The 18,693-nt window shown below is 31.5% G+C and overlaps 2 long non-coding RNA genes across 2 annotated transcripts; both read right to left on the bottom strand.

Moving 5' to 3' along the window:
- Positions 1-552: 552 nt before the first annotated feature.
- On the bottom strand, positions 553-4,371 carry LOC145316943 (uncharacterized). Its single transcript, XR_013878771.1, has 5 exons — positions 4,147-4,371; positions 3,725-3,805; positions 3,289-3,366; positions 1,592-1,663; positions 553-673 (listed from the first exon to the last, which is right to left on the bottom strand). It is a non-coding gene; the product is annotated as an uncharacterized LOC145316943 (long non-coding RNA).
- Positions 4,372-13,085: 8,714 nt separating this feature from the next.
- LOC145318311 (uncharacterized) lies at positions 13,086-18,485 on the bottom strand. Its single transcript, XR_013879303.1, has 3 exons — positions 18,411-18,485; positions 13,570-13,613; positions 13,086-13,158 (listed from the first exon to the last, which is right to left on the bottom strand). It is a non-coding gene; the product is annotated as an uncharacterized LOC145318311 (long non-coding RNA).
- Between the last annotated feature and the right edge of the window lie 208 nt (positions 18,486-18,693).

Raw genomic sequence — 18,693 nt, 5'->3', positions numbered from 1 at the left:
ATGCTTTTTTTTACATCTTCAACTATTTTTTAAAAATGCGTATTCGTCTTTTGGATGACCTACAGGATCCTTAAAAACAGTAATCTCCTTAAAGTTTGTCTATTAGTGTAGAACTTTTTTATGATGCCCCCCTCGTAATATGTACTAGTTGCAAGGTTGCGTGATCATATAAATATTTATTTTTAAATTTTCCTCAGCTGGAAGCAGTTACAGGTATTTTGAATGAATTTTATTGTAATATTCGTGAAAAATTGTCTGTAATACGATGTTAAATGGCTGAGATCCGGTTCTAATCCAGCGGATATTAATTGGTTTTAAAGCCATACTGAAAATAATTTCTGATAGTTGTATGAAGTAATTGGATGCCTATTTTGTTTGTATGTACACGAGTGAACAGTGATCTTTTATTCATTTCTGCAAGGCATCATTATTATGAAAGCTAATCTTGTTTCAACTTGATGTTCCCAAAAGATTAAGCTTTTTATAATTCTAATAATTCTTTTAAACAGATAAGGTGCAAATAATAACAAATAAAAAAAGAAAAAACAAATCTATTATATACTTTTTTTATTAAAGAAAAAGACAAACAAAAGAAGTTTTTCTGTAGAAGTTAAACAGAGTCGTTGTTGCTTTCTTCTTGTCTGTTCTTTTTCTTCTTATTGGGTTCTTTGATCTAAAAATAGAAAATATACATACAGATTATACAGTGGTTTCAATAAAAGTGCCCAGTTGAGCAAAGCCAACACCCCCCCTCCTTCACTTAATTTTAAACAAATTGAAAACAAGTGGAGGGGAAGTTTTTTTGTGATAGTGTTTTTCTTTAGGTTAGGTTGTATTGAGTACAGAATTAGGACACCACAGGTATAGGCCTCCTAGGGTTATGGCCCCTTGCAGGGTTAAGGATTAAAGAAAGAACAAGCCCCTCCAGCCTATATTTAATGTATTTAAAAAAAAAAACAGGAGTGGGTTAGTTGTGCTCGCTGGGCACTTTTATACCTGAGGGAAACGCCTAGTGTACCTACCAATTCCTGACGTCAAGAGATTTACAAAAAAAATGACAATTGTGTCTAAGAGAAGCACAGCATTGAAGACTAGCAATATATTGGGTGGAAGAAACAAAAAAAATCTTCTTTTTAAAAATTATGGAAAGTTGTTAAAAGATTAAGAACACCAAATAAATATACTTAAAAATCATGAATTCTTTTAACTTGTTATCAAGTATCAGTATCACAAGATGTCTTTAAAAAAAACTATTTTGTTTTAAATTTGCAAACCATTGAAAAGTAATTATTTGTAGTATTTTCAAAGTCTAACACACAGTATAATAGGCATTGTAAAATATAAAGCAGAATAAAATTATGATAACTTTTCATTGATTCAAAAGTATGCCATCTTAATAGTTTTTCTCGTATTTATTCGAATCCGGTGGATAGGAACCGGTTCTCATCCATACGAAAAAACTATGTCTAGCATCGTATTACATCCAGTTTTTTTAGCCCGTGCCTTCGGCATCTCGGGGCTAAAAAAATGGGTTTAATCTTAGTTGTCAAATTTGTGTGTGAGCGCAGCTACTCTGTAACTATTTAGTTACCTCAATAAATGCTGATCCAACATCAACAGAAATTTCTCCATAAATCTCTCCATGTCTTCCATACGTTATTGTCTAAAACAGGAGTGGTTGTTTTAGAAAAAAAGGTAGCATAAGTCTAAAATTTTACTGTATAACCACAAAATCCTTTGATTTAACAGGTATGTTTTACCATTTTTGAAGTTAATTTAAAGAGAGATAGCTACACAAAAGAAGACTATCTCTTTTATTTTATAAAAAGAATCTTCAAAGAGTTAATTAGTTACGTAGTACAAAATGAATATAAGTTCTTTATTTTAATTACTTTTAATGTTGAAAATAATTGTAATGCTTGACAGTCGCAGAGTTAATAAATACTGTATTGGAAAATTTTCTACGAAGGAAGCATACTTAAATAGTAAAGCTTATAAATATAAAACAATTTACTATAATAATAACAGCCAAACAGAATGGACGTCAAAGTGAGTTAAAGAGTGTATGGTCATTTGTCCATTATTATTCAAAATTTTAGAAATCTGTCTGTTATTATCTGAAAAATTCACATTTCCTAATTAATGGACGGGCAGACGAAAAATTTGAGTTATAGAGAATAAGCTCAGTGGTCTTATAAGAAAATCCATCCATCCTTACTTAATTTTAGCATATAAGAAAACATTTCCTGTATAGAAATTTAATTTCCTATAGAGCATTACAGACAGACCAATAAATGAAAAGTGTAGTTGTATAATCTACCTGGCCCAAGCCGTGGAGAACTTTTTCGTCTGCTAGCAAATTGATTTCTGTTCTTTTGTAGATACTTTTGTTTATATTTCTGACGCTATTGGTTAATTTCAAAGACACACTACAAAATCGGGCAGGGTCCCCACCCCGTGGGTAGAGTTATATATAGCTCGAGCCTCCTCTGCTCTTTTACTTTAATGAGAGTCCGATGGACTTAGTGACTAATAGAATAACTAAAATGCGGATAAATATTTATACCCCATGGGTTTTAGCGGCTGCGGGACTTAAATCATGCTAAACAATGTTAATTTGCATATTTGCTTCATTAATCTTTGCACAACCATGTTATAATTACAAAATTTTACAGATAATCTAGATAATTGAAATTAATTAGCAAATTTTGACATTATAAAATCTTCATATGTTTTAAGTTTATATTTTGATGTTATTGAAGATCTTTACCCTATCGAATTATGTAAAGCAGAAAAGGTTTTTTTCTGTCCAAACTTTCTAACCACTAAACCGAAGCTCTATATAATGCCTTTAAAAAAATGACGTATATAATACAAATGACCAATTATAGGCCAATACACAGACTAAATTACCAGTATACATTTTAATTGACCAATGGTAGGCCAGTATGACGTCATTTTTTTAGGCATTATAAAAAGCTTCCAATAAACCAATTAAGTAAATCCTCCAATTTAGTGAAGCTTGACATAGCTTCCTGACTGGTAAATGGTATATTTTTTTTAGTTTAAGTCTTGGAAAAGTTTTCAGGCTATTTTAATACCTTATCCTATAATAGGATACACATTGCACCCTACAGAAGGAAATCGCTCCTATAAAAATCCCCCCCCCCCATGATTCAGTTTTTTACTCTTAAATATAAAAGTGCGGGGTCGATCACTCTCCCTCCTCCCACCACCTCAAGTGTCCGTAGAGGTCTCTAGAGGCGTATTAATATTAATAGATAATACCTGACATTCAGGAAGACTTTTTCTCAGTATGGAATCACAATTAGGTATCACCAACACACGTCCCTCTCCATTTCTTGACTAGAACAACAGCAGAAATATATTTCCGGTATGGCTTCGAAACCGATCAATATCCGCTGGATTAGGACTGGTTCCTAGCCATACTGAAAAATTATGTTTCGTATCGTATCATAGCTAGTTTTCTACGAATATTAAAATGGAATTCATAATATTAATACCAGTTTTGTAACAAAACTAGGTTTTATTTATATAAATTCTTATTTTAATATCTATGGAAAACTGTCAATAATTCGATGCGATAAATATCTATTTCCATGCTTATTAAACTATCTAAATTACCTATCATTACCTATTTATCTATCATCCACAAGGCAATAATATCTTACAATTTATAAGGTTTGTATATTTGTGTCTATACCTGGCTTTCAGAAGGATCTGGAACTGGAGCAGCCTCCAGCAAGGTTGCCAGAGTGCCCGCTACAACCAGCCAACAAATAACCTTGAATAGTTTTTAAAAAATCTAAATATATTTTTGTACTTAATGAAGAATGAGATATTGATGAATAATTTCTGGTGGTACAACCCACTCCCTCTTTTTTTTTTCCACCCTCAAAAATTTTATCCCAGGGTTAAAGTTACATGATGGGGGTAATTCCCCTTCTCCCTCTAATTATTTGGGAGTTTGGAGGCTAAAACAGATATTTTGGGAGTTCAGAGATTATGTTGTTTGTGACCAAATTTTGAGGGAGTGGAGGGCTGGGGTGCGGAGTAAAATATAATTTATTTCCAAAAAGCTTTCAACTAGATGTCCTTGTAAATAGTAATATTTAAAGTACTAACCTTCATTTTCTTTCAAGAAACTGAATAACTTCAAACTCCCAAAAAGTTTTACACTGATAACAAAGAAGCTAAAAAAACACTTGCTAGAAAAGGAATTGTATTCAAATCAAATGTTGAGTAAAAAGTTGAGCTTTGAAGATGTGAGTATATTTGTTTAGTAGACTAGAGAGGGTGCTCTGTCCTGGTTTGAGGAGAAATTTGACACGACTGAAAACCAGATTTTTCACTTTTTTCTCAAAACTCTCCTATTCTTGTCACTTACCAGAGTTGGGGCCTTAAAACATTATCCTCCAAAGTTGACAAAAATTTGCTCACTCTTTTAAAGCTTTCCTAAACTTAATCGTTCAAGTTGTTAGTGAGTTAGTGAGATCTTAGGGAACAAACAAAAGCACAGATTTACATAACTCTTACATCGTTTATAATAGAATTAGTCACTCTAAAATACAATTTTAATAGTTCTGCTCGACATAAATGGCATGGAATAAAGTGGCTATATTGACATTAGCTAGATTACCAAATACTTACAGGGTGCGCCACATAAAACCGGACTTTTTTTAAACGGTCATAGCGTCAAAACTACTTGACCAATCAGGACGTTTGACCCCACTATAAAAAGCTTAGGTAATGACCTTTAAGCACAAAAAAATCTTTGGACGAAGAGGGGCTCGTACTCCGAGCTGGCCGCGCTTAAGTTCAACAAGGCAGATTCGAAATGCGCTGGTGATATAATCTGGATTCTCGACTAGGGCCCACTAAATCGGACCTCAGACCAGCTGTAGATGAAATAGAGTTATGCAACTTGCTGGGGATACTGTTAGATACATAAGTAAGACACTAGAAAAGACTAGAGCTCTCTATCTAAAATGGCTTGGCCGTAGTACTCCGGCAAAGTGAAACGTGGCAGATTTGGAGATATCAAAAACGTCAAAAATCGTGTAAAATAGTGAAAATTTCTCGGTTCTCGACGTTAAAGACCCATATGGAACTTAAAAACTCATTTTAGACTATGGATTGCGCTGACAACCCTAGCTGAATCTTCATGCCATTTCTAAAAAGGTATAGAACGTCGTCCTAGCTCAACTGTGGTCCAAATAAAGGCCTCCATGCCAAAGGGTAGCTTGAAAGTTGGGTGAATTTGGATCCTGCGGTTACTCAAAATCCTAAGGAAATATGGCCTCCCAGCAGCCCGATCTTAACTCAATGGACTTTTGGGCCTGGAGCTACTTTGAAGCATGCACCAATAGACGTGCTCATACCACAAAGACCTTCCTCATTGCCACTATCAAGCAGAACTTCGCTAGCTTGGACAGGTACATTTTGACCTGGGACTGTCGGCGGTTGAGGAGGCGGGTAGAGGCGGTGATTGATGCTGGCGGCGATTTTATTCATTGATCTAATAGTCATATACCTAGTTTGCTTCCCATTTTTTAAAATTTAATAAAATCTTTAAAATTGACGATTTTATGTTAATTTGTTTACAATTTAGAAAAAGTCCGGTTTTATGTGGCGCACCCTGTATGTCGATGTAATGAATAGCTTTATAAGAATCATCTCCTTTAAAAAGCTCTAATGTAAGACTGGTCTATAAAATTTCTTGTTAACAACAAATATTTTGCTGACATTTTAAGGATTGATCTCCAAGTATTTGCGCGCGAGTTACGTAGTTTAACCTACGCGCGTATATTTTTTCTTCCGCGCAGCATTTCTTCAACTAATATGTTGGTTTACATTCATTTAATAGTTAAGAAAATGTAAGAAAATTTCTAAGGCAGATATTTAATGGTAAGTCAGTAGAACCCTCCTAAAAAAAGGTTTTAAACCTTCCCTGACTCTATATGAAGCTTCACTGTGAAGGATAAGCACACTGATTCGGCAGTTTAGGAAAGTCTTACAAGCAGACACACAGGCGGACTGTTATAAGGATAATGTTAAAATTTAAATAAGATCCATTAACAATTGAGTAAATTTATTAATAAAATAAAAGTATAAAATGAATAGCTTACATGCAAATAAATTGACATTAAAAATAAAAATAAAAGTATCAAATTGCTTTGAGAAGTTTAAATTTGAAAGAAGTTGTATCAACTTTTTTTTTTTATAGCTAGCCGGTCCTTTTAGTAAGTAGTAGATGTAAAATTTTTCATAGAATTCAGATATGCAATCGGTTTTTTTTGTAGACCTCTTATTTTTTAAGTAATTTAAGTTTAAAAAAAAAAAATTAAGTCGATTTTAAGGTACTAAAATGCAACAAAAAAAAGAAAGAAAATGGCCATTATGAACAAAAATAGTAAGATCTTTAATTTGACACCTTACTTTTTCAATTCTGTCAGGTAATTATTGAAAAAATCGATTTTTTTAAACCCACGAGAATAAAAACTTTGAACTCAATTTTATCATTTCACAAGTAAAAAAATATGGGTTCATATATACCTTTAGAATCAGAAAAATATTACGAATCCATTGTAAGCAAAATTGAAAAAAAAAGTTTACAATATAGTATATAAACTACAATAAAAGGAATTATATGAAAATATCATATTATATTGTACAGGCAACGTCTTAACTTTTGAATTGAGTATAAAAATAGGAAGGGGGTATAGAGGGGGTAAAGAGGGGGTAAAAAAGGGAAGACGATAGTGTTGCCAGAACAAAAAATACAATTGGCTATTTTTTTATTTTTTTACTTTTTTTCAATTTTGCTTACAATGGATTCGTAATATTTTTCTGATTCTAAAGGTATATATGAACCCATGTTTTTTATGTCTGTTTGAGAAAATATTTAGGTCTAAAGTTTTTATTAAACCGAGGTTAAAAAAATAGATTTTTTCAATAATTACTCAACAGAATTTTAAAAGTAAGGTGTCAAATTAAAGATCTGACTATTTTTGTTCTTACTGGCCATTTTCTTCTTTTATTTTGTTGCGTTTTAGTACCTTAAAACCGACTTAATTATTTTTTTAAAAAACTTAATTTACTTAAAAAATAAGAGGTCTACAAAAAAACCGATTGCATATCTGAATTCTATGAAAAATTTTACATCTACTACTTACTAAAAGAACCGGCTAGCTATAAAAAAAAAGTTGATACACCTTCTTTACTAGTATTGATATAAGTGGGTTTATGTTTACAAAGTTTAACTTGATATAATTTAAATAAATTTAAGTTTATTCATTTATTAAATGATATATTATTGGCCGACATCTCTTCGCCTCCTACGGCGTCCAAACCAGAGTCCAGCTCCGCCTCCTCCTGTTCCTGTTTCACGTACCATAAACATTTTATTCATAGCTCAAATCAGAAATTTACACAGGGTGACTTGATAAACTAGTCACAATGCAAGCAAGGGCATGCGGAAAGTTAAAAAAAATAGTTATACCCCATTAAAAAAGTAATATTCTGTATTTCACACTCCCCCTTTACTGATAAAATGCGCACGTCTTTAAAATTCAAATTGCGCGTCTTGTATTAATAGTAGAAAAACGTTTTGCATGCCGTTAGAATCGTCATAAACTCTAGTTTTTGGTAATATATGTACTATTTTTGTGCTATTTGCTATTTGTAGCTACGTTGAAAAATGTGAGAAAGATTGAAAAGTTTTAAATAAGTTAAGACATTTTACCACGTAGCTCCTATACTATACGTAGCACTGGAATGGTTTTTATATATCCAAAAACTAGAGTTTATGACGATTCTAACGGCATGCATAACGTTTTTCTACTATGAATACAAAACGCGCAATTTGAATTTTAAAAAACGTGCGCATTTTTTCCACAATCTTTAAATCCGTAAATCTTTTTTTAAAAAAGGCCTTTGGAAAAACCGGTTTTTAAGGCATAATTTGCTGAAAAAATCTTATTTAAATATATGAAACATAAATGTCCCAGAATAGGTTTTCCAGATATATAAAGCCTTTTGTATAATTGTTTTATTTTCTATGCATAATTAAGATTTTTAAAAAGACATTTCTATTGAAACACCCTGTAGATGTGCAAGCCGCTGCACATAGGGGCAAGAAGGGGCATCAATTCACCACCCCCAAATCAAGTTTTAAACATTCTATGAGTATTATCATACCCAATGTACATCAGATTTCAAAGGAATCGTAAAAATACGCTTTTCAAGTAAGCATTCTAATGCATGGAAGTCAAGAAATGCAAAAATTTTCTTACAGAAAAAGGCATACTTTTTTGTGTTTCACCAACAATTTTAAAAGTATTATAAAATCTCTTAGAATTAACGTAATTAGACAAAATAAATTTTGATGAGTCATGCATTACATATATTTTGACACTATAAAAGAAAAAAACACAAATTAAAGAAATTAGTCCTAAATAATTCTAGTTGAAGTCAAGATTTTAGTTTTTTTTTGTTTGTTTTTTAATCAACTTTTAAGATCACAGTAAGAGGAAACATGTTTTCGCCGGGTGTCGCCGGCTAAAAAAACGATATTTGATTACCCAAAGACATATTTTAATCGCCAGTACTGGTTTCACTTACCCCCCTGCGCCCCCGTAGGAGTTTTCAGTCCGTTTCTGAACGTAAGTGCACGAAAAGTTTGTAAGAAAAAGCGTTTAAATGCACTTTTAAAGTCAAAACTTAAGATATAATTCAAATAAATAAAAGACACAAAAACATAGACATATTGGGAAATATTTATTCTGACTTAGAATTAAAGTTAATAATAAGTATTTTCAAGTTCTATTCCACTAAATGATGGGAAGGAGAGGGGGGGGGGGGGGCTAAACCTAAATCTAAACTTCTTTATGTTTGATGTTTTAATGTAACTAAATAATCGTTTCTATAGATTATTACATATATCAGGGATCTAAAGGGATAAGACAAAGGTCAATAAATTGTTGTACATCCCCAATGATAATACACAAAATTACCCCTTGTGTAGATTAAAGTTAGTAGTTAAAACGTTTGAACACACAACTGTAAAACTTTTGGGACTAGTGTTATAAACAGCCCAATGTCCCCTACCTCACTGCGGAAAGGTAAAGTAAATATGCAAATAACGTGAGGTTCTTATAATCATTCTAAATTGGAATTAGCAAGTAGTCTATCTGTCTGTCTATTGGTAATGCTTTGTTTTTAAATTATGTAGTTACATGGTATTCATGTTTAATGTCAGCAGTTTTATTTAGAAAGGGAGGGGACTGTTAATTACACTAGTCCCCAACCTTCAAAGTTTTATAATAACGTTTTTATATTCGTTAGCATAAGAACTTCAGGAAATTTAATTGATTTTTTATTGGTTGGTTCATTAAGATAAGTGTCAAAACTTTTCAACCACTAATTATCATCTACAGACAAATAATTTTGTAATATAATTTATTAAATATGTATCAATATTGGGGATGTACATATTAATCGGTTATTGTTTTGTTCCTTAGATCCCTAGGTGTTAATATATAATACAAAGTATCTTGATGTCTGTTTGTCTGTCCGCCCATCTCTTAAGATCTCGCTAACCACTAAACAGATTGAATTCTACTCTTCAGGTAATATATCTACTGGTCCTGTGGTTGTTTAAAGCTCTTTTTCAAAAATAAAAATCCTCCTCAATTTTTTCATATTTCTATAATTAGGGTCGGTCCGTCCGTACGTCTGGTACAGATAGCTCTTTTACTTAACTTAAACAGTCTAGAACTGTCCTATCGATCTCAAACTTTTCATGCTGATTTCTACAACAGTTAGGTACGACTTAGAAAGCACAGCAACTCTATAATCGTTACCAGAAAGTCCGTACATCCATTTATAACAAGCTGATTTTTACTTTTTTGACAACAAATAATGGTTTTCAATGTTACAAATATCCTATTCATCTGATTTTTTGAATTCTGATTCCTATTTCAATAAGGTGTAATGTTATAAGCGAAGCAACTCTATAATCAAGTCCTAAAAACGTCAGTATGTCCTTAAACAGTAACATGTATTTAATCAGTTTTAATTACAATTTTGTATAGACATGCATTAATATTCAGTTCTGACACTTCACAAGTGTTAATGTTTGTTTGTCCTTCCATTTCAGAGCTTCGCTTCTTTCATGGATGTTGTCATCCTTGTTTAATTACCTCTTGGGGCAAATCCCCTAGAGGCTAGGAGCGAAGCTGCTAGTATTCATATGAACAGTAAACAAGAATCATAATATCATTATAAATATAGATATTAGTTAATAAAAATTTATGTTAATCATGCCCACATTTATAATGGATTTATTAAACATAAAAATAAAGTGAAACTTGTAGCTTGCTAAAATAAGGATCCCCATCCACCCCCTTTACACCATCCCCTCCCCTCCTACTGAAATGAATTACATGACCCCAAATTTGACACTTTGAACACTAAAATCGGACTACAATTGACATAGTTACACTTTTAAGTGCCCAAAAAGCTAGTGATAGGGTAGCTGCGCTACTAAAAAATTCTCATATTGCTCTGATAACCAAAACCCCTAATTAGACGATTTAAACACAAAATTCAAGATAGTTGATGGATAGATAGATGGATTTGTAGATGAATAGATATATGGATAGATAAATGGTTAAGTAAATGGATAGACAGATGGATAGATGGATCGATATATAGATGGATAGATAGATGGATAGATAGATGGATAGATAGATGGATAGATAGATGGATAGATAGATGGATAGATAGATGGATAGATAGATGGATAGATAGATGGATAGATAGATGGATAGATAGATGGATAGATAGATGGATAGATAGATGGATAGATAGATGGATAGATAGATGGATAGATAGATGGATAGATAGATGAATAGATAGATGGATAGATAGATGGATAGATAGATGGATAGATAGATGGATAGATAGATGGATAGATAGATGGATAGATAGATGGATAGACAGATGGATAGATATATGGATAGATAGATGGATAGATAGATGGATAGATAGATGGATAGATAGATGGATAGATGGATAGATAGATGGATAGATAGATGGATAGATAGATGGATAGACAGATGGATAGATATATGGATAGATAGATGGATAGATTGATGGATAGATAGATGGATAGGGTAGGGGGGGGGGCTATTTTCGGGAGGGGTTAATCTGGTAATTTTCTATCTACCTCCATAAAATGACCTTTATCTCCATGTTCCTTTCAAATGACAGAAAAAAACATAAAAGCAAATTTGTTTGTTGTTAAATTACCTACAAAAAAGTATAAAATGAAATTTTTGTGAGATGAATTTTAAGGGTACTAAATAATTAAATCCCCTTTTTGGTTGATTTGCCCCAATGTGCGCTGTAATAAAGAATACAATTTAACAAGGATGACAACATCCATAAGTAGCGAAGCTCAAAAATTATGAATTAATATCGGGGAAAATTACTATAAAGAAGTGTCATACAATAAACAGTAATCTTGATAAAATAGGAAAATTAGGAAGACTTAAAAATCACCCTACCTTAAAAATCACAAAAATTTTAAAATCTAGGAATCGATCTAGCACCGCAATTTATAGACAAATCTTAATGAATCTTGATAAAAATTATGTAGAATATGAGCATATTCAATCCCTGATAATTTCAGCCGAAAATCCTGAATAGTAATCGAGAAAACTATAGAAAACCAAAAAATCTAGGAATCGATCTAGCACCCTCATAAATGAAAAAATCGCAATAAAACTTAAGACAAATATTTAGAATGTAAATTTAAGCAATCCCTGAAAATTTCAGTCTATTATCTTAAAAAGGAGTTGAGAAAATTATGTAAACATAAAAAATCTAGGAATCGATCTAGCACCCCAAATAACAAACAGATGGACAAAACAATGTATAGATTAGATGGGCATATGTTATAAGAATCTTCACTAAAAATTTCAGCTGTCTATCTTTTATAGGAGCCGAGAAAATCATGTTTCCCCCACTTTGTCTCAGACGGACAGACGGACGGACAGACGGACGGACATTTCGAATTATAGAGTAGCTTCGCTACTAAAAAGGATTTAAGACTTTATTGTACGTATAAGTAAGGGGTAAAAAAAGGGAAGGGCAATCCTCTAAAAGTTCTTTCTCAGGAAGGTGTTTTTTTTTAGGTGTAATGAAAAGAAAATTTAAACAAATGGTATTGGACGAAGCCCTATCAGTATTACTTTTGAGTCAAAAAAATTTCTACGATCGACTTCTACAATCTATATGAGGTCACAGAAATCAAAATCGACTCAAAAGTAAAACAGATTGGGCTTCGTCATGATATTTAAGTACTTGATTTTGAGAATTAAAATTTAATTTTTCCTTACTTTGGAGCTTTCCTAATATCTATCTGTATGATAAAAACCCTTATTTTATTCTATTCAACTAATGGTCTGTTTTCTAGGAAGGAAAATATTGAAATTGGAATTCCAAAAAGTTGTTACTTATATAAAATGTTTTTGGAAAAGTTTCTATGTATTGGTTTTATCTAAAAACGATCACGTTTATATATAAGGTAGTGCTACTCTATATTCTTTTTAAGTAAGTCCAACTGTGCTTTTTGTCCATGGTTCTTTGACTAGGAATATTAGAATAAATGGCTTTAAATTATTATTTATAATTTATTAAGATTTTGTTGTTAAATAGTTTAAACTAAGGAATTATGATTATGTCGTAAAGTAGCTCATAAATAAAAATGTAAGAATATTTTTGATTCCAACAACCCAGAATAACTAGGAGACAAATCCCCGTACTCTAACTATTAATGTCGCACACCTAACATAGTAGCAGTAGGAACCATTTTTAATGTCTTTAGTAATGATGTGGTGCCAAGCCAAGAATCGAAACTATCACTATCCCGACATCAGGCGGATGCGCTACGTGTTGAGCCACAGTAGCGGTTTTTTTTTCATTATGGTCACTATTGGTAAAATACAGACATCCCATAATTGTAATGTTGCTGCACTATTAAATAAATGTTTATGTTGCCTCCAGGATATGAGAATAGTAGAGCACCCAGACCAACACCCACACCTGCACCTGCTACTAGACCAATACCACCTAAATATATGGGTATAACGGTGTGTTTGAGGGAGATATATGCCCTACTGCTTGTGTTCTCCTTAGGTTAGATTGTTCCTCAATTCATGTTGTATTAGACAAATGAAAGTGCTTTGTAAAAAGAAATAGTAATTCTAGTATAAAAGACGACATTTAAAAAATTCTTGAATCTAAATCAAGTATGTAATTCGACAGAAACTAATAACTCTTAAATCAATAAAAAAAGATTTTCAATAATAGCTTTTGAATACGTTAAAGATGAATAATATTATAAATGAAGAATAAATTCAAAAGAAGGAAAAAGAAGAGAGAGATAGATGACGAAAGGTATAAAAAAGTGCAAATACTTGTAAAAAAGTTAGGTTACTTAATTTATTAACAGATTACATATAAAAAATATTTTTTTATTACCTGCACATACGGCTCTTCCAAGGGACGTCATTTCACCATTAATACTGAAAAAAAATTTAGAAAGCAAAATGGAGAGACATAACTTACTTTTAATTTATATATTTAAAATATTTAAAATGCCTTTGGCATAAGTTAGGTAATTAGCTTGACATATGGATGTACATCTCCTTAATTTGTTGCAATGGGAATTAATGACTTTGACACCTAATTATTTCAAACATTAAACATGTTTAAATGTAAAATAAAGTACATAACAGAAAACACAAATTATGGACAATAAACAAGGATAACTGTGTGTCATTTTAACGCAGCATGTAAATATATATTTAAATATTTCATCATGAATTATGTCAATTACATCATGCACAAAGACGTATTTTTAAAAGAATATAGCATATATCTTTAGCTCTTTAGGAATTTTATGGTACAAAATAATGTAAAATAAACACCCCACAGGAAAAAATAAAATCATCCCTTCTGATTTTTTATGAAAAAGTTTTGGTAGTGGTTTCTAACCATCAAGAATATAATAACCCAAGTCCTTTAATGAAGAAATTGAGAAAATAACTTCTTGTTTTCATTTTCTAATTTCCAATGTTCCCTCCCTCCTACTACAAGATACAGACAAACAAATAGACAGAAAGACATCCTGTCTCTTTCATATAATGCTAATTCTAGAGTTGCAAGTATTCACATTGTTGGTAAAACTATGATAACAAGGAAAAGAGATATTAGTTACTATTCAATGATTTTATGTACTTGAAATAATTAACAATTGTTTTTTTTGTGGCAGTCTTATTGGATGCCTTCATTAAGAAATAAACACAGACACTACTTTACTATTTAGGTTCATATCTTTACATTGTACAGTTAGGAATTGAATCCATTTTTATAGAAGCAGAAATATAATCTATGATTACGGTTTTGACCCTCTAAAAAACGTAATCTACCATTCCACTTTCCCCTCTCTTGGTGATGATATCATCAACGCCGATACGATTTTTAAAATGTATCATTCCACTTTCAATAGAGGCGAAACTGGAATGTTACATTTATGTTTACATATCAACGTATTCATAAACATTGATTTCCTTTTTTATATCGACATAATAGTAATGGTATATTCTAGTTATCATTTTCTTTTTACATAAAATTTTTTAAATTATGAATAGTATTTTATATATTCCTACGATTAACATAATTTAAAAATAGTATGTATAATTTCAATTATGTCGATGTTAAAAGTGTAAACCCCCATTCCAGTTTCACCTCTCTTGAAAGTAGAATGGTACATTTCAAAAATTGTATTGGCATTGATGATATCATTGCCAAGAGAGGCGAAATTGGAATGGTAGATTACAAAAATCATATCAGCGTTGATTATATCATCACCAAGAGAGGGGAAAGTGGAATGGTAGATTACGTTTTTTAGAGGGTCAAAACCGTAATCATAGAGTATATATCAGCTTCTATAAAAATGGATTCAACTACCTAACTTTTGTACTTTCGTCCGTTTGTTTGTCAAACACTGTAGATTTGATTTTAAAAATTAAAAAGTCCAAAAATCTTTTGAAATTATATTTTTCATTCTAAATACGGCTTATGTTTTTTATGCATTAATGTTTTACCACAGTGCTTTGAAAATAATTCTTCTCGTTTAAAAGTAATTATTTAAAAGTAATAATTAATTAATTTTAATGATTTTAAGTATACTTTATAACAAGTCATAGTCGATTAATGTAGATTTATGCAGATGTCAATATGACTACAGAGTTTTCTTGATATAATATCAACACAAAAGTTTATTTGGGGGTTGGGATTATAAAGTTTAAAATACCATTTTAGTAAATTAAGTTTGTTATTACCTATTTTTTACACAGCAACGTTTGTTTGTTTATGTACTTTATGAATTTAATTTTAATTACAATATAAGAAGAATCATATAAAAGTTTAATTATATCATAAAATTGTTTATATTAATACGAGATGAGTATAATTTCAGTGACAAAAAAATAGACTCTGTTAAAAATTTGTTCAGTTAATTTTATTCTCAGAATAGCGTTATCTTCTAATTCTAGAATCAAGTATTTATGTCATGATCATAAAATTTAAGGCATAAACCTTTTATGTTATATGTGCTACATACTGTATCAATATATACGGGCGAGGAAGTCCAAGCTTTTATTTTTTGAATCCCAAAAAAATTCACCCTGGTGGTAAAATTTACACGATTGGGGTAATTAATTATCCCTCCACGATTTTTTGGGCAGTTTGATATTTAAAATGAAAATGGGGGGGGGGGGGACAATTAGGGGTAAGTTTGTTATTGGTGGTAGAGTAAATCTATTATATCTTGTAAATTTTGGAGGATATTATCACCACCCCACCACCTCCCATCGATAACAACGAACAGCAAAACCATTATAGAAAGACCAAATGCTTTATCAACCAAATATTGCATACAATCAACCTACATCAAATTAATAAATATTATGAAAACGGCGGTAAAATTTTATTTAAATAATGAACAACTTTGCTTTTGAGTGTGTCTTGTGTAACCCCCCCCCCCCTCGATTAGGATTAAGAAAATAACAGACAACCATTTCATGATATGCGTCCGTGTCATTGAAAAATCTAAACAAACTAAAAATTGAAGTATCAATAATTGGTTACACTAAACTGCATGTAATTTGTCTTTATTTCTTACAGGAAAACAAAAGTAAAACTTTAAGAGTCGGGCATATGAGTTGAGTTTCTATACATTTGATTGGATATGATAAGTACATAGAAGTGGAGTACTCAGGTTATTTGACACCCCTCCTCAACCAAAGTAGAGAGGTGTGTAATGAGGCGTAATAAGCAATTGGGGTTCTAGACCTAGGTGTGTGATTCTGTACCAATTTCTATTTTTAGATGAGTTGATTGAATAACTACACAAGTAAACAGCAACCTACTTAAGCACCCTACCAATGAATGCATAAACTTCTTCCATAAAAGAGCGTCAATTTTCAATATGTGTGGCCGATTAACCTTGATGCACAATTACATATTAAAATAAATTAGATGCCTTTAAAGAGATAAATCTAATTGTTGATAGATTTTAAGTTGATTTCAAAAATTGAATATTCGGAATATATTGGTAATTTTTCATCCTTAAATTTTAATTATTGTGGTACCGTAGTACAAATAAATTTAATTAATAAAAAATTTTACATTTCCTCCCCCCTCAAAAAAAAAGAAATAAGCTTGGATGGGGTATAGTCCTTTCCACGACATCCCTCCATAAGGAGCGATTCTTCGTATTTTTAAAATGGCTTTTTATAGGTTATTTTAGGTTAGGTTAGGTTATATTGTGTTAGGTGATTGCCTCACAGGGTTAGGTAATTGGCCCCGCAGGGTTAGAGCCCCCCGCAGGGGCTAGAAATAGGAGAAAAGCTACTGTGAAAAATACGAAGAATCGCTCCTTATGGAGATATGTCGTGGAAAGGACTATACCCCTTGGATGTCCTCGATATTATTTATGAAATTTTTTTTCTAGACATTCAATTTGGGCTGTTCGGCTAAAGTTTAAAGAGAATGTAACCTTTTTCGTCCCTTATTATCAAGTTAAAACATTTATGGTACAAAATTAACTAAAAAAGTGTCTTTTCCTATAAATGTTATATACAGGTGTGTGTCTTTTGAATTAAAAAAATTTTTTGGTGCAAAATAGAATTAATGGCTTCTTTATTTTTTGGTAATAATCAAAAGAAAGAAACCTTACAATTTCCTTAGGTGAAAATAACATAGAAATATTAAAAACAAGGATGATAATATCCATAAGTAGCGAAGAACCAAAGAATCAAGACTAGATAATGTTAAGTGGCCATAAAAGGAGTAAAGAAATAAAGAGAAGAATAATATCAATAGTAGAAAAGATCGAAACCTATCTATCAATATACAATTTTCTTGGTAAAATAACCGACAGTCTGGCGGATTAAGTAAGTTGTTTACTGGATGATCTATAATAGGTGTAGTATCTTCGCACCATCAGCAGACTTATCTTAAATAGGAGCAGAATAGTAACATTTCTTCCATAGCGTTTCGGTCGGACTAATAGACGGACAGACAAAGTGATTTTTAAAGTTTTGTGGTTTGGAACGAACTAATCAAAACTCAAAGAAAGTGCCCAAAGTTTTGGAGTCAACGAAACAAAGATAACGTGATTTTAAAAAATGGGTACCAGTAAAATTTAGAATCTACTGCAGTTCACGGTAAAATATTGCTGGTAATGCAATTTTCCAAAAATCTATTAATTTTAAAGGCTGCTAGCTGCCAAACAGCTGAACGTACAGATCATGCCCGCACACTGTTTAAAGCGGCATAAGAAAACCTAAAAATAATTTGGAATAGCCATAAATCAATAATGCATAACTATCTCGCAGTGCAGAGAAATGCGTTTGACGCGTTTTTTCTTCAGTGAAGCTTTCCCTGTGCATCATTGGATCTTGGCTATTCCAGATTATTTGTTGACCTTCTTAATGGTGTACGGGTATGATCTGTACGTTCAGCCGTTTGGCAGCTAGCAGCCTTTAAAATTTATAGATTTTTGGAAAATTGCGTTACCAGCAATATTTTACCGTGAACTGCAAAAGATCCAAAATTTACAGTCCAATGACCCCTTCTTCCCTCACTGTACTCTTATAATAAGGATAATGATTTTTTTGATAAAACGGTTTTTCAATTAAATTACATTTATTTGTAAAAATTTCTATCTGACAACACCATTACAGACAAACTGTCAACATAACAACACTTTTACACCTATAGAAAAGCTTTGCCATTAAATCAAATTTACGTACCTAGCAATGATTAAACAGAATATAAAAGATATTATACCCACGTCAATTTTCATTTCTATAAAATAATATCCTTCTGAAAAGTAAGAGTTTATAACATGATATTTTGTTAAATACATCAATTAGAAATGGCTGGTGATTTTTTAAAGAGTAAGGTGTTTTAGATTTTGTAAAATGAGCAATCTTATAAGCATCCTTAGATTTTAGTTTTTACTAAATTTATATGCATATAAGGTTAATGTTATGCTTTTAATCACCATCAAATGACTAAATTAAAGCAATGACA

The sequence above is a fragment of the Acartia tonsa genome, chromosome 4 (assembly GCF_053477335.1).
Source record: "Acartia tonsa isolate MP-2025a chromosome 4, ASM5347733v1, whole genome shotgun sequence".
Taxonomy (NCBI): Eukaryota; Metazoa; Arthropoda; class Copepoda; order Calanoida; family Acartiidae; genus Acartia; species Acartia tonsa.
The sequence above is the reverse complement of the archived record's forward strand: the minus strand, read 5'-3'. Positions and strand labels throughout refer to the sequence as shown.